This window comes from Peromyscus eremicus, chromosome 3 (assembly GCF_949786415.1).
Source record: "Peromyscus eremicus chromosome 3, PerEre_H2_v1, whole genome shotgun sequence".
In the NCBI taxonomy this organism is placed as follows: domain Eukaryota; kingdom Metazoa; phylum Chordata; class Mammalia; order Rodentia; family Cricetidae; genus Peromyscus; species Peromyscus eremicus.
Genome location: NC_081418.1, coordinates 103552581 through 103575087, shown reverse-complemented (window position 1 = coordinate 103575087; position 22507 = coordinate 103552581). Strand labels below are relative to the sequence as shown.

At 51.3% G+C, this 22507-nt stretch overlaps 1 protein-coding gene across 11 annotated transcripts in view; it reads right to left on the bottom strand.

Annotated features, from left to right (window-relative positions):
- Positions 1-22288, bottom strand: part of Slc6a6 (solute carrier family 6 member 6) — a 73071-nt gene extending 50783 nt beyond the window's left edge. For 3 of the 11 annotated variants that reach the window (XM_059258210.1, XM_059258209.1, XM_059258215.1), the window contains exons 1-2: positions 15816-16086; positions 7502-7545 (exon numbers count right to left, since the gene is read on the bottom strand). The gene's annotated coding sequence lies outside the window, so the exon portion shown is untranslated. Of the gene's footprint in view, positions 1-7501; positions 7546-14023; positions 14830-15815; positions 16088-22104 lie in introns of those variants that run through there. The other 8 variants (XM_059258214.1, XM_059258211.1, XM_059258218.1 and 5 more) reach the window with 5 other exon arrangements.
- Positions 22289-22507: the final 219 nt, after the last annotated feature.

The following is a 22507-nucleotide window of genomic DNA, read 5'->3' as shown; positions in this document are numbered from 1 at the left end:
CCCTGCCTAGAAAATAAGCCAGGCCAAGACACGCCTTTCTCAGCTTCCTGAAAGTTACTCTTAGCTTTCACTCTCGGCCACGCCAGGCCTTTACACATGCTGCTTCCTCTAAGGGTAATGCCTTTCCGGTCTTCCGCCCACCTGTTGCTTAAGACCTCCGGAAATAGTCTGTGTGTCCAGAGCATCTTTGTGGGGGCGAGGCTCAGTGCTGGAGTGTTTGCCAGGCTGTGGAAAGTCCTGGTTCCCATTCCTAGCACATGCACACAGACACACATAACTAAGACAGCTTCAGACTCCCATCACCCTGGAAATCTCCAGACTGAGCAGTCTGTCACTCACCTCTGAGACCACAGGGCATGGCAGAGACTAAACCATGGAAAAGCCCACTACATTTGTTTTTTGAGATAGTCTCATGTAGCTGAGACTGGCCTGAATCTCACTGTCGCTAAGGATAGCAATGAGCTCCTGACCCTCCATCTCCACCTCCCAGGGGCTGGGATTTCAAACATACACACCCACACCAGCAAAAGCCCACAGCTTTTGATGACTGAAAATCAGACTTTCGATTCTCGCTTTTCATATACTTCAGAGAGTTTCCCCAAACTTCCCCTGCCATCAAGCACTCTTGACAGCCCTGGTCTTTCTGCAAGATGGCAAAGCTAGAAACAGATAAAAAGGTAACCTTTCTCAAAGACTGGGAAGGCCAAAGGGAAGGGAAGGTCAAGATCCTGCCCCAAGCAGAGCAGGTAAGAAGCTCAGGTGACATTTCTCCTTGGCCACTGGATCCAGGTGTCACTTAGCCTGGAGAAGGTCACTGTCTGACCTGGGTGTGATGGCTCACACCTATAATCCCAGCAGTCAGGAAGCTGAGGCAAGAAGATCGCTCTAAGTTCCAAGTCAGTCAGAGCTATACAGCAGGACCCTGTCTCAAAAGCTGAGAACAAAGGCCACTCTGGTTCTGCCTCTTTTAGGATGACCGATGTCCCTGGATGTCCCCAAGAGCAATGCCCTATGACCATGGTTAGAAAGACACATCAATAAGAGACACAAGCTTTTTAAAATACCCAAACTCTGGGGCTGGAGAGATGGCTCAGCGGTTAAGAGCATTTGCAGAGAACCCACAGAAGGGCTCACAGAGTGGCTGGTGTATGTGAATGCTCACTGAGTCAGTGCCCTGTATTGTACCTTGCAATCCTATCCAGTGTCCCAAGGGATCCCTGCGTTATCCACACCCCAGCACACAAAACACAAAGCCCAGTATAATATGAAAGTTTGAATACTCTGGCTGCCTGGTGTGAAAAACAAGGGCTCACACTCCCTCCCCAGACCCCTCCTTCTCTTTTTCCCATCCCCATGAAGCTTCTTTCCTGCTGGCTATGGAGCCCTTTTGAAGTCCTCTGTCTGGGCTTTCCCTCTTCAGGTATCCATTACTGAGGGAATGCCATACAAATGATATCCACCTTCTGCTAGCCTGCTCCCCTGACAGACATTACTAATCAATTGTGGCATTGTTCCCACTGATCCTGCACCAGCCTTAGATAAGAGCCCAGAGAAGGCCCCGTAAGAGGAACGATCAAGGCTCCAGCTAAAAATCACAAGACAGCTCATGTTAGAAAATAGTAAGAACAAGAGTCCAGGGGTGAAGGGTAGGTTTGCAGGGATGAAGGAGAGTGGAGGAAGGACAGAGGCAAAGAGAGAGCCAGTCTGGGAAATGACAGGCCAGAGGGATGCCAGCCAAAATGACATAAGAGTGGGATTGGGGGCTGTGACCCCACCGAGGTGTCCCACTAAGCTGCCAAACTGGGATTGAGACTGAAGCAGGGGCTGGGACCTGGGCGGGATCAGTGCTTCCTTGTGCTCCACGCAAGTGTTTTACAGACAAAAGCACTTGGCACGAAGAGGGAAGTCCCTTGTATCAAGGCACCCAGCCCTTAAGTGACAGTGGGGCTTCACATCTGGCCAGTCCCACCCGAAAAGCCTATCTGGAAACAAGTGATCCCCTCCTCTGTTTTTGTGTGAGAAAGTAGCCCAGAGAGGGAGGGAGGCTGTCTGAGGCACCTCAGCAAGTAGGTGGGAACAGCTAGAGACAGTATGGAAGCTCTCCTTCCCAGGACCCTGAAGCCAGCCCCCTATGCAGACCAGGCACCCAGGGACTGGTTGGTGACAGGTGAACAGGTGGAAATACCTTCTAGAAACTTCTCTCAAGTGTGGTGAGCACCTCTGATCTCTGAGAGACTGTTTCTGAGGAGACCTTCTCCTTGACAGAATTCCCACTTGATCCCTGCTGGGACCAGGAGCCAGGACAAAAAGCTTTGCTAAGGGCACCATCACGGAGGGAGGCCCAAGCTTTCTGGCCACAAGTGTGGCAAAGAGAGAGAGAGGCATCAGCGTTCTGGTCCTGGGATTTGTGGGGAAGTCCATGTCTCAGCAGCGACGGTATGGGAAACTGTCCAGACTGCCTTCTGGAACCTCGATTTTCCCACCTGTGACATGGGTCAGTAATAACTATCTTAGATGACTGTGGGAGTGACCGATACAGAAAAGCATTGTGAAAGCTACAGCTCTGTTCCTGTGTGTCCTGACTTCTCCAAAACAGCAGGGCCCGATCACACAAGCAACAGGAAGGTGTAGCAATGAGAGCTACTGTTTATTGAGCAATTACTATATGCCTGTCATTGTACCAAGAACTTTTGGTTTTTCTTTCCTTTCCCTCTCAGAAGGCTGCAATGCGTGACTTCATACCCATTTTGACAAAGGCCATAGGAGGCAGGGATGGGTTCAGGGTTACCAGAGAGTAGAGTTTATTTTTAACCTCCTAGTGTGGATGGGTTTTGTTTTCATTTCTGAGGAGGGCTGGGCAGGGACAGCTCTGGGGTGGGCTGTTTTAAATCCTCTCTTCTCTGAGGCCCCAAAGGCAGAAGGGTTGCTCAAGTGGGGGTGCCACTTCTTCGCAGAGCCCCAAAGCTGTCACTGATGGCAGGCAGCAGCGTCAAAAACTGTGGCTTCTGGAGAAGGAGACACCTGACACTGGGCTCTGTGCACCTTTAAGATCAGTACCCCAGAAGAGAAGCATGGCAGAATTCGAGGTGAGCATGCACCCTGGGTTCCGTTCCCACGCAGGGGAAGGGGAGGACTTCTACACTGCATCAAGGTGTAAGATATGCCGATGTGCAACCACAGTCAGGTTGTCAGACCCAAAAGCTCAGCGCGGGCTCCTACAGCAGGGTCGGGACTGTCACCCCTACTCAGCCCTGAAGGCAGGGGTGTCTACAGGGGGGTCTGGGCAAAGCTCGGTGCCGGCACACTTGCCTAGCCCACTGAGGCTCTGAGTTCCATCCCCAGCACTCGGCCCCTTCCCAAAAGGGATGATCAATTACACATCATATATACAGTTTATCACAATCAAAATAGAAGGCCGGCATTGTTCACTGCGGAGTGTTTTTTCGGAAGGAGTAACTAAACAATTTCTCATTTGGCTTCCAATTTTCAGCTATCTTCCTGCCTCAGGCTCCGGAGTCTGGGACCACAGACATGCGTCAGCACTCCTGGATCACATGTATTCTTTTTATTCTTTTTTTTTTTTTTTAAATTCAAAGAGGACAGTTTTATTAGAGTTTAAAGAAAATCCCCAGGCAAGCTATAAATCTGAGTGACTGCTCAGAGGATGGGAATGGAGAAGTGTAGGGGGAAAGCCACTCTGTTTGAGATAAGCTGGAATGGAAGTCAAGCAAACAAGCAGCCACATGGCAAGGAGGGAGGCTTTAGAGAAAGAGGAGAAAGAGTCGGGATGCCCAAAGCGTAGGTGGGGTCTAGCCAGCACCTGAAGGACAGAGACAGAAAAAGGAAAATGTACCTCACGAGGGGGTGGGGGGTGTCAGGACTGGGTCTCACGTATTCTTTTAGGAACAGTTTGACAGCCCTGCCCACAGGTATGCTGTGTCTCAATTCCAGAGGAAAGTGTTGGCCGGATACCTGTGGTCCCAGGTATTCAGAAGTCTAAGGCAGAGGGATGGCTAGGGCATGGGAGTTTGAGGCTTTCAGATCAGCCCAGACACCACAGCAGGACTCCAGAGCTTTCATCTTTTTCTTTTCTTTTTTTCTTTTTTTTTGGTTTTTCAAGACAGGGTTTCTCTGTAGCTTTGGAGCCTGTCCTGGAACTCACTCTGTAGACCAGGCTGGCCTCGAACTCATAGGTCCGCCTGCCTCTGCCTCTCAAGTGCTGGGATTAAAGGCATGTGCCACCACTACCCAGCTCAGATCTTTCATGTTAAAAAAACAAACAAAAAAAACAAAACAGGGTCTGACTCTGCAGCCTTGACTGGCCTTAAACTCCTGGGCTAAAGCCTGGGCTACAGAGACTTCCATGCCTCAGCCTCCCATGTGGGTAGGATGACAGACATATTCCACTCTGGGCAACTTACAGATACCTGTGCACCCATACACCACACCATTATACTGCGGTCACCTCTGCATAGTGGAAAAAGGGTGACTTTCCCCCCTTTCTTTTAGTACTTTATGTGTTGAAAACATGACCTATAATCTGGGTCAACACAATAAATGCCATTCTCACTGATGAGGCCTCTAGGGAGCAGGAGCTAAGGCTCACACTGCTGAGCAGAGCTGAGGTGGCACTTTCCAAAGGACAATTGGAGTCCACAGACAAGGTACGCCCTGCTCACAATCTCTTCCTTAGAGTACCTAGCACCCCAGAAGTGGGCATCCCAGAAGTGGGCATCCCAGAAGGCAGCACCCTGGAAGGTGGACTTGCCTCTTCAATTGAGGGGTGCAGCTCCTCTAAGAACTCCTTTGATGAGATAATTCTATGTGGGGTGCTTGGCACTAGTTCTCTTAGTCCTAGTGAGCCCATAAAACACCCCTGGGCTCACCAAGTCTCCATGTCACCTGTTCTACCAATCTCTGTCCTGCAGTGGACTACAGTACTCCAGGACTGATAGGACTACTCCGTTTTACAGTGGGGGGATGTTTAGTGAGTCCCTTCGAGGCCACACAGCAGGCACAGACTGGGGCTAGTTGAGAGCCTTGTTGTTTTGTGGTGCCGGAGAAGGCACCCGGGCTTTCCAAGGGCCCACTGAGCCACATCCCAGCCCTGGAGCCAGCATGACCATGGACTTGCCTGACTCCTCAGCTCTATGCTTTCCACCATAAGGCTGAAAAGATATTATCTCGCCCAGAGGCCCCACGTGATGTGTGGGGGCAGGCCACACCCAGAACTCAACATGTGCCACTCCTGTGTAATAAGCTCCCTGTGAATCCTACTGACCACCGCGTGGAGGGTGGAGGGGAGGCCATGAGCTTTCTCAGAAAGAGCAAGCCAGGAGGGCTTCACAGGAGTGGTGTAGGGCGGACTGAGGGCCAAAGGGCCCCCGCAGCTTGGTCGGCATCTCGGATCAGCTCTGAGGAGGATAGGCCCGGCCTCCATCTGCTCTCTCTGCCTACGAGGCTGCCAGGCCCCATGGGGCCAGCCACGAGCACAAGACTCTTTATCTAGAAACAGAACTCACATTCCAGCCTCAGAGCAAGCAGGGGCCTCCTTGGCTTCCACTATCCTTGGCTGCTCATTAACCAGCAGCAGGAAAGCCTTGGGAAGGGGAAGGGGCTGGGCCTGGAGGGGACTCCCTGCCCATAGGGAGGGCAGAAGGGGGAGCAGTGCCACCAAGTGGGCACCAGAGTTGGGCAAGTGGGTTCACAGTTGTGGGAACTTGGGAGGTGCTCCTTCCCCCTTGAGCCTCAGTTTCCCAATCTGCACAATGGAGATATCAGTACCTAGTTGACGACAGCACTACTGAAGTCTGCACCAGACTTGCTGAGGGGTGTGGCCATGCTTGGCACCCAGTAAGCATTCCACCTGTTCATCTGCCATTTTTACAGAAAGAACAAGAATTCCTACCTCCTATGGCTCCTGAGGCTGTAACACGGCTTTTGGGGTTGTAAGAAGGTAATGTGTTACACCTCCAGGCAGGTCCAGGACCCACAGGCAGTAAGTGTCCCTGACACAGGACCATTAAAGGTCTGAGCACAACAGAGCAGGTTACTGGCCCACTCAACAGCTGCTGGGGAGGTCTTCCGAGCCTCTGGGGATGGGCACATCTGACATCATCAGAGAACCTATGGTCTCCAGTTGGCTGTTTGTGACCGACAGAGGAGCACATTCGGCCAGGGAAGAGTGAACCAAAGTGCAACTGGGTCCAGCCACAAGTGGCAGTTACCAGGGGACTCGTGAGAGCTCCACAGATGAGCCAAAGTTGACATGCCCCAGCCCTGTGCCGGTGAGGGACCTTCCTTGGAAACAGAAAACACAGCTCAGGATAGAGGGCTCCACCCCCCAGAGCCACGAGAAAGAAGAGACGAAAAGAGAAAGGGAGTGGGGGAGAGGGGGGAGAAGAAGATTAGATATTAAGAGATTGCTACCCAGGAAGGTGGAGTTCTCCAATGCGGGAGCAGGGTCCATAGGTGGGTCAGAAGATCAACAGAGTGGCAGGACAGGAGTGGCTGGCAGATGGGAGGGCAAGGACTTGGAACATTCTCCAGAGCGCGTCTACACCCTCCAGTGTTTCTTAGTAGACGTCAAGATTAAAAGGACTTTGAAGCCCCAAGTTTAAAATGAGCTAAATCCATCTGGAAACAACATCAAAATCCTTCTTATGGGCACTATTACAATTCTGAGCTAGAAGAAAGGCAGAAAAATAATTGAAGAGAAGAAAAAGCAAGCTGTAGGAAGTACCCAAACCATCAGCAGATTAGATATGAGAACTATGTCAATGTTAAATGTCCAGAGCTGATAACTGGGCTGTGGTTACATAAGACAATGGCCTTGCTCTTATGAAATATGTGAAGGACTAGGGGAAGGGGCACCCCATTAGTGAATTACTTCCCGATGATTCAGCAAAAACACCATGAATGTGGCTCTTCACAGGACAGCGGTGGGTGTAGATGAAACACCTTGGCCAGCATCAACCCCAGGACCGTCAAGGGGAAAGGCATCAGAAACTCACTGAGATATCGCTGCCACTTGGCTGATTTTCAGTTTTGTTCTAATAGGCCCTTCAGTGAATCTGAGGCTAGAGCTCGGTGGTAGAGCTCAGAATTAGCACCCTTCCATCCCCAGCAGCGCCTGCATGTGTACGCACACGCACACGCACACGCAGAAGAGATTAGAGAGGCTCGTGATCAAAATCCGGAGCATCCTGTCTGGAGCCAGGCCACTCTTGAAGGTGGGTCTCAGAATCAGTTCATCCAAGCCCCCACACCCCATGCGACATCTGCCACATCTACTCCTTGGCACAGCACGGGTACAGGCAGACCAAGTGACCCTCCACCCAGAGGTGCCAAGAACAAGGGAAGGTGATGGGGCTACCTCAGGGATCTTGTCTTCCCCTAGAGCCTGGAGGACACTTTAAACTGGAGACTCCTCCCCCACAGGATCCTGCAGTGGGCAGCGGTGGTGAGCCTGAGCCTATAAGGAAGCTGAAAAACTACTTACGCTTGAGAGGCTCCTCTGAAGAGGCTGTGGGGCTGGCTCTGCACCTGTTGCAAAGAGGAAGCAAAGAGGTGTGGTCAGGGCCTACGCGCCCAGCCAGGGTGACCAGGTCTGACCATGGGTGACTCTCAACACACATATGCTAGGGAGGGGCCTCCTTTGAGCCAGTGGTAGCAGGGACCTGACATGGGGAATACTGAATCCCAAGCATGCATATGCACACAGAGACCTGCACTCTCACGTATGTGCTAATGTAGACCCATGTGGTCAGCCAGACACCAACATATTCTCTCATTCTCTCCCTCTCTCTCCCACACACACACACACACACACACACACTCCCTTCCTTTCCTTCACTCAGTCTGAATCCTTCCTCTGGCTTCAGTACTCTTGAACCTAGACAGGCCAAGTCCCAATGAACCACACTGTGAGGAGCTGCTGGAAGCCCTGGTGGGTTTGATGTACAAGGAAGGTCCCTTTTGGGTTAGGGAGATGGCTCAGCAGGTAAAGGAGCTTGCTGCCAAGCCAGAGACCCTGAGTTTGATTTCCCAGACCCACATGGTGGAAGAAGAGAACTGACCCCTGCAAGTTGTCCTTTGACCTCTACATATATGCTGTGGCATGCTCAGATACATATACACAGAACATACACACATATCACACATACATACAACAATTTTTTTAAAAGAGAGGTTCTTTTTGCTGGCATGCATTGCCAAGCCACTCGCTAGACCAACTCTGTAACCCATCCAGGGCCCAGGTCTGTCACTGGCTACCCCCTTATAGATAAGGCAAGGCTAGACAGAGGGGTGGAGACTATTCTTTTTATTGTTGTTATCATCATTACGATCACGTTTTTCTGTGTGTTGCGAGGGGTGTCATGTGGAAGTCAAAGAAAAACTTGCAGGAGACTCTTTCCACCATGTGGGTCTTGGGGGTTGAATTCAGGTCAACAGGCTTAGCAGGGCAGCAAATGCCTCCACTGGCTAAGCCACCTCCACAGCCCAGCCCCGAGAGTCTTAGAAGGAAGAGCCCACCAATTACCCCATTAAACGTACTGAGAACCTTTGTGTCCAGGAAACCTGCTGAACTCTACTGCGCAACAGCTCTTCCCTGGGGATGGCCCAGAAGCCATCTCGTGGATTCCGATTTATTTGTTCACATTATGGTGTTGGGGTGGACCCCAGAGGCCTGTGCACGCTCAGTGGGAGCACCACAACAGGGCTGCACCCCAGACGCTTTAGAAAAATAAAACAGGGAGCCTCTGTTCTTTAGGACTGGATTTGGGAAACAGACAAGCGGGGGCAGAGCTCTGGGCCTGGAGTCCCAGGCCACCCGCAGTGCTGCTGGCCCAGACACAGGAAGGCTTTTCAGCTTTCCTGGAATATAAAAATGTGTAGGATCAGGAAAGGCGTTCTTATTGATAGAGATCTAAGATTTTAAGGATACTTAAACTGGGATTACGGTGATGCACAGGGGTGTGGCAGGAAGGTGGGTAAGGGCACCTGTCCCTCCTTAAGCCCCACTTCTCCTCCCCGGCACCTCTGCCTTCTAGCTTCTTCCATGACCTGAACAAAGTTACGGCTGCCCTGTCGGCACAGACCAGCCTTCCTCCTCAAACCTCTCACTGCTGCGTCATGGCACACTCAATGAGTCCAAGGTACCACACAGTAGGAATAGTCAACAATTTCTTAAGCACCTACTATGTGCCAGGCACTGTATGGGGAAAGATCACAGCAGGGCCCAAGAAGCTGAGGTCCTCGCTTTCAAGGAGCCCAGAATCCCAGGGTGAGACTGAGACATGAGCAAGAAGCCACGGGGTCGGTCTCCTTCCACTTCCTGGCTGGACACTGCCCTACAGAAGTGGAGGTGGACTGGCAATATCTGCAATGGGTGAGGCACAGAAATAGAAAGTGGCCTGTACCTGACTCTCCCGGGCTGTGCCGAAGGAAGCAAGATAGAGGAGAATGGAGTCATCATGTTTCAAGTACAATTCTCCACATGTGCGTGTGTTCAAGGAACCACAAAGGATGTCACTCTGTCTGGGGTGAATCCTGACCGATAAGAGGCCAGCTCACCTCAGACAGCTAGGAGTAGCTTTCTGTGTCAGTGGGCCTGTCGAGCTTGCTAGCACCCACACCCACCCTGGGAACAGCCTGAACTGATTTGACCTGGAGATGTGCAAGTATTGATCTCATCCTATGGCGTATCTGGGAACTGATCTCACCTCCTACTTCCCGGGGAACATGTGAACAAGGCCTGGCCAATCGGAGGCGTCAGTCATGGTTGGCTCACTCGTGGACTTGACTATGCCTGGACAATTAGAATGCCGGGAAGAACTCTTGTTAAAAAAGACTGGGGCTGGGCGGTGGTGGCTCAGGCCTTTAATCCCAGCACTCGGGAGGCAGAGCCAGGCGAATCTCTGTGAGTTTGAGGCCAGCCTGGTCTACAGAGTGAGATCCAGGAAAGGCGCAAAGCTACACAGAGAAACCCTGTCTCGAAAAACCAAAAAAAAAAAAAAAAAAAAAAAAAAAGACTGGGATTTGGGGAGCTGGCAAGACGGCTCAGTGTGTTAAAGACATGTGCCATATAAGCCTGGCAACCTGAGTTCCATCCCCAGAACCCATACAAAGGTGGAAGGAGAGAACAGACTCCAGAGTTTTCCTCTGACATACACATGCATGCCATGCCATGTGCACTGCCCCCAACACACACATATCCACACACCATGCACACATACATAATCCTAAAACTAATTTTTTTTTTAAAAGAAGGCTCCTTCTAAGTTGGCTTGTGGGGTGGGGTTTCACTGGGGCAGCTAAGGTACCCCAGGGAGAATAAAGTAGGCACTGAGGAACCCAGAGCCCAAAAATGGAGCAGACTAATGACAGCTCAGCAGCGGAATAGAGCCATCCTGAAGCATACCTAACCTAAGGATCAGTAAATGTTCTATTTACTTCTAAAGTTAATTTAAACCGATTTCTGCCAACTACAACCATTTTTGGTTTTTCGAGACAGGGTTTCTCTGTGTAGCTTTGCACCTTTCCTGGAACTCACTCCGTAGACCAGGCTGGCCTTGAACTCATAGACATCCACCTGGCTCTGCCTCCCAAGTGCTGGGACTAAAGGCGTGCGCCACCACCGCCAGCTAGAATCCAGTCTTATTAGGGCATGGAGGCACACATGTGTAATCCCAGGACTGGAGGGGCTGAAGCAGACTGACGGTCTGAGCTACATAGTAAGTTTGAGGCCAGCTTGAGCTACACAGTAAAACCTTGTCTCGAAAACTAAATAAATGCAGGGCTGGAGAGATGGCTCAGTGGCCAAGAGCTCTTGCTATTCTTGCAGAAGACTAGAGTTCATTTCCCAACACCCACATTAGGAGGCTTATTACCAACTGTCACTCCAGTTTCAGGGGACCTGAAGCCCTCTTCTGGCCTCATAGGATACTTGTATACTCTTGTACATACATACATACACACATACAAAAACATATACACACAATAAAAATTATTAGAGTGCTTGCCTAGTATGAGCAAAGTCTTGTATCCATCCTCACCTATATGTATATTATATAATGTGTGAGTGTGTGTGTGTGTCTGTCTGTCTGTCTGTGTGTCTGTGTATGAGACCTATGCCCTGGCTTGAACTTGCTGTGTTGTTTTATGCTCACTCCTTATCTCTCTGATATTCAGTCCATTAGTACCAAGATGGAGGATGCAGGTGACAGACAACTTGACATCTGAGGTCCCCCACAGTCTGACATTCTATCTATCATGTGTCTGTTGCAAAGCTTAGGCCTGACCCTCCCCCTCATCCTCAGCCCTCACCTCAAGGCACACAGGAAGAAGACAAGTTTAAATCATTCCTGTGAAACATCTGGAGGACTCTTCACAACAGATTGTGAACCCCACCCCCGGCTCTAAATGCCAGATGTGGATGGAGCCACCTAGTCTCTCCACTATCCTGTGATAACTGGCCCTTCTGATCCAGGGACCACCATGTTCTAAGAACTCAAACTCAATCTGTCCCTTTCCTCCAGCTGCTGATACCAGATGACCCACGTAAATACACGCCCCAGGAGGGTAGGAGACCAGACCACAAGGCCCCACTCCATCCTCAAAGCAGAGCCCAATTTGAGACAATTCCAGGTGGTTGCGACTTTCCACAAGGGTAGCGCCAGTCCCGGGTCAAGGGAAAGCCTCTAGCATAGCCCCTGCTCTGCTGGTCCCCATGCTGGGATGTATCTGATAACAGGAGGCCATTTGAGGGGTGTTCCAGCAGGTCCTGTGTTGTCTTCCAGGAGCCAAGAGTCTCTCTCAAAGAGTCCCCTAACACCACCACCACCCCAGCAGGCAACATGCCAGATCTCACGCTGTGGGCCTTGTCCTGACACACTGCTTGGAGCCTCCAGGCTTGTCTGCAGGGCCTGGCTGGCCCTGGGCTCTCCCCTGACTTACATCCGACTTGGCTGCCTGCAAAAGCCTCCTGCGGCTTTTTGGACCGCCAACGCTGCAGAGTAAGTAGCAAGCGGCTTCCCCATAGCATCCTTTCCAAGGTGGCACTGGCCCAAGGCAGGCTCAGTCAGCTCCCAGCCCTATGACCTTGAGCCAGTCACCTGCCCTCAGGGAGGCCTTGGGGTAATCCTATGCAAAATGTGAAGACTAAGGAAATAGAATTTATCATCTAATTCATTTTCAGCTTTTGGGTCAGAAAGATCTACAGCCTGGGTCTCCCGCTGTGGTTCCAGGAGCTATGTTGCCCGAACTCCTGGGCTCTGGCCACACTCCCTCCTCATCCTCCCAAATAACTGGAACACAGGTGCACCCACTGCTATCTCAGCTAGGCTTTTAAAGTCTACTGTATGCTAGGTTCCAACTTGGAGACTCCAACTTGACCTGAAGGTGAGAGCCTGGTGTGGTGGTGCACACCTGTAATCTCAGCATTCAGGAGCCTGAAGCAGGAGGGTCATGAGTTTGTGGCCAGCTTGGGCTGTTTAAAAAAAAAAAGAAAGAAAGAAAGGAAGGAAGGAAGGAAGGAAGGAAGGAAGGAAGGAAGGAAGGAAGGAAGGAAGAAAGAAATCACATCTAAAAACAAAATCTGAGCAGAGCTGCTCTCTGCTGCTATTTACACCTCCACAACAGAACCACAACGAACCACGCCCAGGAGCTCCAGGCCCTGGGTAACAGACAAGGAGGGGCTCAGACTGAGTGCCCCAGGAGGTGAGAATTGGTGGTAGTTATCCTGACGGCCTGGGACACAATAAACAAGGAGAGCGGGTTTTCTGGCGGCAGGTTTGGGGCTTTCCGAGGATGCTGGCAGAAGGTCACACTCTTTATATTCAAAGGAAGCAAATTATCCTTTGGCTGGAGCCTGGGGCCCAGAATTTAAAATAGGAGTTAGCACTAAGGAGGCGTGGCTCTCACCTAGTGAGGAGCCCATGGTGTGTTCACTGTTCCACCTTTTAACAGCTCTCAGCCTCATACAAAAACAGACCTACCTACCTACACACACACACAAAAAAAAAAACAAAAAAAAAAACAAAAAAAAACACTGCCTCCAGGGGTGGCAGGTTCCCAGCCAGTGGGGCTTGGGGACATGAAGAAGCATAAAGGGACATCACAGCTGTGGCTTAGCACACAACAGACGCCCCCTCCCCAAAACAGTCCACCATGCCACCATACCTTCCCTACTGTGCCCTGATGGGTTGCAGGAGAAAAAAAAAAGTCCTACAAAGAAACAATACTGGTGTTTTATAAAGCTTCCCAGAGCCCTTGTCTCCCCATTCAGGGTTCCATCCTCATAACCACCCCCCCCCCCCACTCCAAAAGAAATACACAAAACACCTGGTGTGGCTAAAAACTGACCCGGGGGAATGTTCAGCAAGGGCTGACGTATTTTTCAGGCTCACAACAGGATTCCTTTAAAAGAAGCCTACCTTCTACCCGTGAGGAATGAAAGACAGAAATCGACTCCGCAGCACCTAGAAGGGGCTGGCAGGCGTGGGATTTTTTTTTCCCTCTCTCTCCTTTTAAAGGTTTGTTCTAATCTATATTCTCCCACTAATAGTTTAAGCAAACCCACATTGTTCCCAAGGAGTTATTCCCTACTAAAAGCCGGTTGCCACAGCTCTGCTCAGCACCACTCTGGAACTCTAGTCTCCAAATTGGGACGCATCCTTTCAGAGCAAGGGTCAGGCCATCTGGAAAATCACCAAGAGGACAAGTGCATGGTACCCCACACTGTGACAGCTCAGACATTGGACTCTTCCTCATTATCCACCAAGTGGTCTCCTCAAACCCAAGGAAGGACAAGAGAGGGACAAGGACTCACCTAGATCACACAGTGAGCCAGAGGCCAAGGACACCAGCCCTGGCTCACAATGCCGGACTTTGATTTTAGAAGTTCACCTGAGTAACTTTTTTGTTGGAGTATCTATCACTCTTTCCAGACAGCCCCAGGAGGGCATGCTTCTGACTGACCTATTCACTGGCCATATCTGCACAGCCTAGGATGAATAAGTACCTGCTAGGTGGATGGATGGGTGGGTCCAAGCCAATAGATGTTCAAAGTATAGACTCTCATTTCAGGATGGGAGTGCACTTCTGTGAGCCAGGCCCCTCTGCTAGATGCTGGAGTATCTCCCCCTCCCCTCAAGTGTGTCCCCAGTCGGTGGGCAGGCAGATATAAGGCAAGCTCACAGAGGTCCAAGCTCAGGACTCAGGCCTACAGTCCAACAGAACTCTAGCAGCTGAGGCAGGGGAAGTTCAAATCCACTTTGATTCTCGTGATCTTTGGCTTCCTTTATGTTAAGCACCACCCAGGGTCAAGGAACAGAACGCTTCATGGACCAGGAAGCTTCAAGATGTCCCTTGCCAGAAGAAAATGATGGGGAACAAAGGACCAGGCTCGGCTGAGAACCCCAGACTACAAGGACAGGTGAGCCAGCTCTGGGAAAGATTCTAACATTAAATTCTTCTTTATAATTAGTCAAATTTCACAGAGCACGGTGAAGCCACTGGAAGACTCTTGAGCAGGAAACGGGCTTAGCACTACCACCTAGATGGTACAGAGAGGTGCCCAGGAGACATGGTGGCTGGTCAGGAGGCTGTGGATAGCAGGTGCCATCTGGTGATGGAATGAAGGTCCTTGAAATCATGACCAGCCTTCCATTGAGGCTGATTAGCCCTGGAGCAGGGGCAGAGTCCTCATAACAATCCTGTTCCAGTGCCCTTCACCCACTAGGCATGACTGCGCAGATCCACAGGCCAGCCACACTTCTCCACCCCCTGCCAAGCATTTAGCAACCTCAGCTAACAGGCTTTCCTCAGGAAGGGGGTTGATGGAACATGGCAACCAGTCAGATTCCACGTCTACCCTGTTACAAACGCCATGGAAACAGGACACTTAGAATGTCCCGGCTAGGAGACCGAGCCTAAAGCTCTACTTAATGGCGATACTGAGGCTTGGGGGGGGATGGGGAGGGGACAAGGTGAATAGACTAACTAGCCCAGGACAAACAGATGTCTCCTGTCCACTGGATGGCCAACAAGTGTGGGCAGAATGTCCTTCCCACCCTTCCCCCATGCATCTCAGTCCTGGGCTGACCAGAGCAGTTCATCAGTGAGCTCAGGCTCTTCTCCAGCTTTCCGAGAGCTGGGTCCTGGATTATGGGTATCTCTTAAGCAGCTTGCCCTTGGGATGCTTCCTTCACACCCTGTTCCCATTAACTGAGACTATGAACACCACCGTGGAAATACCGAGGTGAGGGGCTGGGGTTGTGACTCAGTGGATACAGCACCTGTCTAACTGTGGAAAACCTTCCCTGGGTTCCATCCCCAGAAAAGTCGGTTGCACAAGATCTTGCCAGTGCCCTTAATCTACCTCCCAGAAGGGGAGTTTTATGTAATCAGAGCGGAGGGCACAGCAGAGGAGACGGAACAATAGGTGGTGTGAAGACTGTATCTCTCCCACTGATAAACACCTCACCCAGACCTCACCAGAGCTCCCAGTCCCTGAGGTGAAGTGGGTGGGGCAGGTTAAGATCCTAAACAAAGTCCACAGTACCTGAACTCCAGTCAATGGACCACTCTTCCGCACACCTGCCTGCCCTCAGCATAAAAGGCCTGGGATTGTACATTAACCTCCAGATACGCATCTTCTCCCCCTCCCTCTGCTGGTCTCACCCTCCAGAGGGACTGAGAGCCGCCCAACACCAGAGACTGGTTTATTCATTGCCCTTCCTTCCCCTGGGATAGTGCCTGACATACAGTAGGTGCTCAGTAAGTATCTGCAGTGCAACCAGTGGTACACACACCTGCAGTTTCAGCCACCAGGGAAGCTGAGGCAGGAGGATTGAATGGGTGAGATCCTGTATCAAGAAAGAACTGTGTCCCTCCTGTCAGTGGAGAGGCCTGAGGCTGCTGTTCACCTTCAGGGCAAGTTGGAAGCCACTGGGTAGGGCGACTCCCTCACTGAGCTGCAGTCTGGGAGGTCAGGTAGGACGGAAGAGGTCAGTGGGTCACAAGCCAAGGATGTACACAGTGGGCTGGTGGGCTTGTGCATTCTACGATGTGTTCTGCAGGGCATTCTGCCGGAGTGGCAGGTCACAATGGGCCATTGTTTTGTACAGACCAAGTGGCAGAACCTGGAACAGTATGACGCTGTTTTTGTTAAAAACAAAACCAAACCACAGCTGGCTGGCTGGCTGGCTGGCTGGCTGACTGGCTGGCTGGCCCCCTGAGCAAATCCTTACACCCACAAGGAAATGAAAACAGACCCAGAAAGTCACAAAAAACAGTCTGCGTTCCTCCAGACACTTTGGGTACCACACAGCTAAAGCTGCATGGAAGGGCGATAGGTAGCCTTAAGGTCCTTTTTGACTCAGTTTGCAGTGTTGGTGATGGAACCCAGGGCCTAACACATGGCAAGCACACACCCACAGCTTATATCCTCAACCCAACCTCATATATTTTGTAATGATCTGAAGGGAATATATATTAGCTTATAATGGTTCTATATTGCTTGAGGTATATGATTTATAACTTAAAAGTGAATCATTTGGCAGTTTCTCATTTCTATGGATATGGAAAAAAAGAAGCTTGCACACAATGCCCACTAAAGAGTTTTTCACAATCCCACACCTACAGACAAAAAAAACTGCAGGACAGACGGACAGGCTATAGTATGGTTATCAAGCCTCTTGCCCACAGGGCACACTATAGGACCCAAATGCCAAAGCAATGACCTCCATTTTATACAGCTTTTCCCTTTTACACATAACTAAAATAAAGTTTAATTTATAAATTAGTCACTCAGAGCGATAACTCATAATAAAATAGAATTATAACCCTATACTGTCATAAAATGTATTCAACTTATGAACTGCTCATTTCTAGAATCTTCCGTTTAATATGTCTGGGCTACAGTTAGCCATACAATAATACATACATACAATGCTGGGATCACAAGGGTGATTCATCATGCCTGGCACAAATCCACTGATAGGAGGTGGTGACTTGGCAAAAGGCATGTGACAGACATGTAGAAAGAACTGGGGATGTGGCCTCAGTGCTACGGCGCCTGCCTCGCAAGTGTGAAGTCCTGGTTCCATCCTCAAGCAAACAAAAAAGCAGGGAGCGGGAAGAGCTAGAGAGATGCTCTAGCTTGAGCACGAGAACCTGAGTTCAGGTCCCCAGCGCCCACATAAAAAGGCAGATGTGGCCTCGCACTCACGTAACCCCAGCACTGGAGGGGGGACAAAGATTCCTGGGGAAAGTGGAGCTTGTTGGCCACCATCCTAGCTCCAAGTTCAGTAAGAGAACCTGTCACAAAAAGTAACATGGAGAGTGATCGGGGAAGGGACCTGATGCTGACCTCTGGCCTCCACATACGTGTGCATACATGAACACACACACACACACACACACACACACACACACACACACAGAACCACTGAGAAGACATGTAATGTTGACCTCTAGCCTCCACAAACACACATACACATTTGCACTCACACACCCCACATGCATCAACACACATAAGTTCATTCACAAATATGTGTGCAAACATAAGGGATATTTATCTTGATCTTGGTGGTAGTTACACTGATGTCTAAGTCCATTGAACTACGAAGCATCTCTGCATTCCCATACATTATACTTCAATTTCAATTTAATTGGGGGGGCGAGGACACCAGAGGTCAAACTTGGAGCATCAGGTTAATTGCACACGATACTACTACTGACCTATAGTCCTAAATCCTTAAAATGTCTTTTTCCTTTAAAAACAAACAATGTTATTTATTATTATTGTGTGTATCTTATGTGGCATGCCAGGGTCTCATTGGAGGTTAAAGAACATCTTGGTAGAGTTCTCTCCTTCCACCATAGGACCTGGTGATTTAACCGGTTTCCAGGTTTACCTGCTGAGGCGTATCTAAGGCCCCAGATGCTTTTGGTTGTTGTTGTTGTTGTGGGGGGAGAGGGGTGTTTAAGACAGGGTTTCTTTGTATAGTCTTGGCTGTCCTTTGCTCTGTAGACCAGACTGACCTCGAACTCAAAGATTCACCTGCCTCTGCCTCTGAGTGCTGGGATCAAAGGCGTGCACCACCACTGCCCAATCCAAATGCTTATTTAAAAATCACAGGGAAGAGTTAGGCACAGCAGCTCACACCTGTAATCCCAGTACTCAGAAGCCTAAGGAAGGATTGTTGCAAATTCCAGCCTGGGCTACATAGTAAGTTCCAGGTCAAACACCACACACACACACACACACACACACACACACACACACACACACAAAGAAAAAGAAAAAATCCTATCTTCCTGCCTCTCTGACCCCATCCCCCTAAGCTCAGCCTCAGCTCAGGTTTCCAAAAGAAACTTCTAACCCAAAGTGGTGGGAAGGGAACTCCCCACCCCCACTCCCACCCCGGCCCTGCCTATAACTTTCCCTAAGATGCCAGATCTGCATGTTCCAGGGAGGTGGGAACCAGCAAGTTAATGGCCTGGTACCTGTTAAAAAGAGCGTCCAGACTTCACCTGGAGTTTACAGAAAGAGCTAGAGGTTGTTACAGATTCATTGGTTCAGAAAATGCCTTGTACCCTGGCAAATGGTAGGCCAGCGAGCAGCCACTCTTGATCTCTGGAGCCCAGCCCAGCTCCTTGATCACCATCAGGGTTCTCTCCCAGGCTCCAGGTTTGATTGATTCCTGCTACTGTCCCCAGACCCTGTTCAAAACTATTTCTCTCCCTGCTACCCTCCTGATAAAGCCCCATAATGATATGCCTGGAACTCATATCCCTCCACCACCTGGCTCTGGCCAGATCATTTAGAGAGAGGCCAGAGGCCTCTGGGCCTCTCTCTAACTGGGATCCTGTGGGCATGATCTACAAACATGCTTGGCTATTTCATGTCATGGTACCTTTAAGCCCTCTGTGTTCCTGCCTACCAGACCAGCTCACCCCGCTTCTCTGTCCATAGGAAGCATCAACTCTGACATCATCTCCAACTCTACCTCACCAAGCAGACACTGGGTCACACACTCTTAAGTCTCCTTCAAGGAACCCTGTGGATGACAGGGGCCACTGCAGCAGCCATTCTAGGTTTTTAGCCCCTCCAAGCCAACATTCTAACCTCAAAGCCAAGGTTTCTTAACCAACTAAATGAGACACATTATGAATGCGCTCTAGGGGGCTGGAGAGATGGCTCAGAGGTTAAGAGCGCTGGCTGCTCTTCCAGAGGATCCAGGTTCAATTCCCAGCACCCACATGGCAGCTCACACCTGTCTGTAACTCCAGTTCCAGGAGATCCGACACTCTCACACAGACACACATGCAGGCAAAGCACCAGTGAATATAAAATAAAAATAAATTTTAAAAAATGAGCTCTAGTTCTCACTCAGGGCTTGGAAGTTCCAGGACCATAGGTGCTCCCCACAACACATAGATTCACTTTCTTTATCTGGGGTAAGTTGGCAAACACCAGGAAGCAGACCGAAGCCCCAAAGAGCCTGGCTCTTGCCCATGACCGCTGCTGATGTAGAGATCAGACAGCTCGGCCTGGGGTTCCAGGACAGCCCTCTATCCCCACCCAGATCCCTCAATGGCAGTGGCTGGGCAGGATTCCAGGGAGTCTTTGTGATTGACAGCTCTTTCCTGTGTCCAGGAATGTGCTCAGTGACTCATGGCACCTTATCACTGAGACCTTTGGAAACTTTCAGAGAACTAAACCTTTGACAAGTCGAGGTTAGAAACAGGGTCCCCAGAACCCAGGCTGCCTCTGGGTGGGCTGGGACGGAGGGCAACACTTGCTGCAGAGCCCCACATGAAGGTGTAGAGAAACAAGAAGGAATATAAGACACTAAGCCCCCCCCAACACCCTCTAGCAGAATACCTTTGTCTCCCATTTTCTCCAGACCCAACTCCACCTTCATGTCCCCAACAAATCAGTAGCCCAAGCTCTGTGAAGCCAAAATGCACAGCTGGCCATGACAAGGCTTTTGGAAATCCAATCAAGCAAGACAGGCTCCTAGGCAGCTCTTGGTTGGCCCATCTATGGAACGGGCTCTTCCCCGCGGCCTGAGCCTCCAGATTCTACCAAGCAGATGTGGCCCACGGCAGGGTACAGAGGAGATGAGAAAGTCAGGGAGGCTGATCACAACAGAGCTACAGGCAGTACCAGGGTTTCTCCCAAGGGACAAAAGCTTGCTCTGGACTGTGCTACGGCCCTTGCCACATACCACAGTGACCCAAGACCTCGTGACACTGTCTAATCAGGAGCTCTAGAGCCGAGAGCCCGGCTTTACAGCTTACCGCAAGCTTATTCAGCCTCATCTCCCTCAATCCCCTCAAGGACAAGGCGAGGCTGGCCTTAGCGTCCTTGTCGCCTGGACAGCCAAGCCCAAGCTAAGAGAACTACCCAAGGTCACCATTAAGAGGTACGCACTCTGTCTGGGGACAAGTGCTGGCTCTTGGATCCCTGGTTGACATACCCAATGGGTAGGATGCCCCACCCATTTTACAGGTGAAGAAACTGAGGACAAGAAACATTGCCCAAGGTTAACTGGATGGCTGAGCCAAAGTCTAAGACAGTCTCCAAGAATCTGCCAATACCATCCTATTGTGGGTTCTCGGCTGATGCCTTAGGTCCCCCTCCAGCCACCCACCATCATCTTGCTAAAACACCTCCCCTTCACCCCCCATTCCCCGATGACTCCCTGGTAGAGAGGGAGGCAGGCAGGCGGTTGCTAAGCGCTCACCCGCTCTCTCATAAAAATAAACTCCTTCTGGCTTAGAGACTCTGGGTGAGATCCCCTCCCTACCAGCCAACAAAAAAAATTTTTTTTTAATTTAAAAAAGATCTCCATGACATTTATTTGAAATCCAGCTGTGCCAAATCAGAGGCCAATTTACTGACATCCAAATGGAGCCACGTGCTACCAAACCGCAGTCCAAAGACCCTCCGGGTCAAGAGCCTGGCCACTCTTTGAGATGATTTATTTCCCCAAGCAGGAAACGGGGGCCCAGGCTGTCTCCCAAGCCTTTGGGGCTGGTCCTGGGGGAGGCAGGGCTCTGGCAGAGGCCCGGCAGTGACCAAAATAGCCAGGTCCCTGGCCCTGCCGAGCACACGCCTCCTTTGCGGCCAGGCTAGTCTAGGCTGAGGCTTTGGGGCTGCAGGACCTGTTCTTGAGACTTAGCTCCTTGTGTGGCTTAACCCAGTGGGAGCGGACTAGAACCTCCCACCCAAAAGAGGAACCTACAAAGGGAAGGGGTGAAGTCTAGAGGAAGATGTGTCCAGCTGATCCACTGGCCATTGCCCCTGGCTGTCCTTCCTGGCCTCAGTCCTGCTACTCAAGCCTGGGGGCGGCTGTCACTGCTACCTGCATGCCACACCCAGGCAGCACCTGGAGCCATACCTCCCTCTCACCTCTCCTAAATACTACGGAGAGCTAAAGATGACCACTGGGTCCACTGGGCACAAGGGATGGCCTCTCGGGCACAGCTAAAAGACACCAGACTTGTCCACAACCAGGGACCCAGAGATAGCTACATTCAGGGGCACACACGTGCCTACGGCTAGGGTTCCGGAGACAGGAGACACAACCACACGTAGGTTCACACAGACAAGACATATATAGGGACACACAAGAGCGCACATCAGGAGACAGAGCCACACGACCACACTACACGCAGGTATAACAGCCCAGGACACAGGGAGCATCACACACCCTGAGGCGCACATGTGCACGGCTGCCTGGGGTGGAGAAACAGTCACCCTCAGAAACAGAGACATTCAGGGACAAGGAGACACCCCGTGGGACACACCACACCACACCACACCACACACACACACACACACACACACACACACACACACACACACACCTGCCGCCGCACCAGCAGCCCCAGCCCCTTCGCCAAGGAAACAATAACTCCCCTCGTCAGCGGGGCTGAGCAGGAGACCCTCGGTGCCCCCCAACCCCCCACCCCCGGTGGTGAAAGGGATGGCGAAGCGCGGGGAGGCCAGACCTGCAGGGACTCGGGGAGGTGGCGGAGCGCGGCCCGGGGAGGGGGCTGCAGTCGCGGCCCGCGCGCCCTGGGTACCTGGGTGGCTAAGCCCACGGCGGATGGCCCAGGACTGGAGGGACTGGCGGGGCTGGTGGTGATCGCAGCGTTAGCGGCTGGGCACTGGAGCTCGACTGCAAGCAGGTCCCGGAGCACGACGCTGGCGGCAGCGCGGAGGAAGCGGTAATTTATAAGCGGCTTCTCCCTGACCTCGCGTGTCTGTTGTCTGAACAGGCAGCTCTCCGCATCACCCATCCTGCTGGGTGGAAAAATACCAGCTTGGCCGGGCCTGGGGCGGGGCCTGGGGCGGGGCCTGGACTCTTGGTCACGCCCACACGCGGGACACGCGCGCGCACACACACACACACACACACACACACACACACACACGCATGCACGCACGCGCGCACGAGCTCGGACACACAAAGAGCCCGAGCTCGCC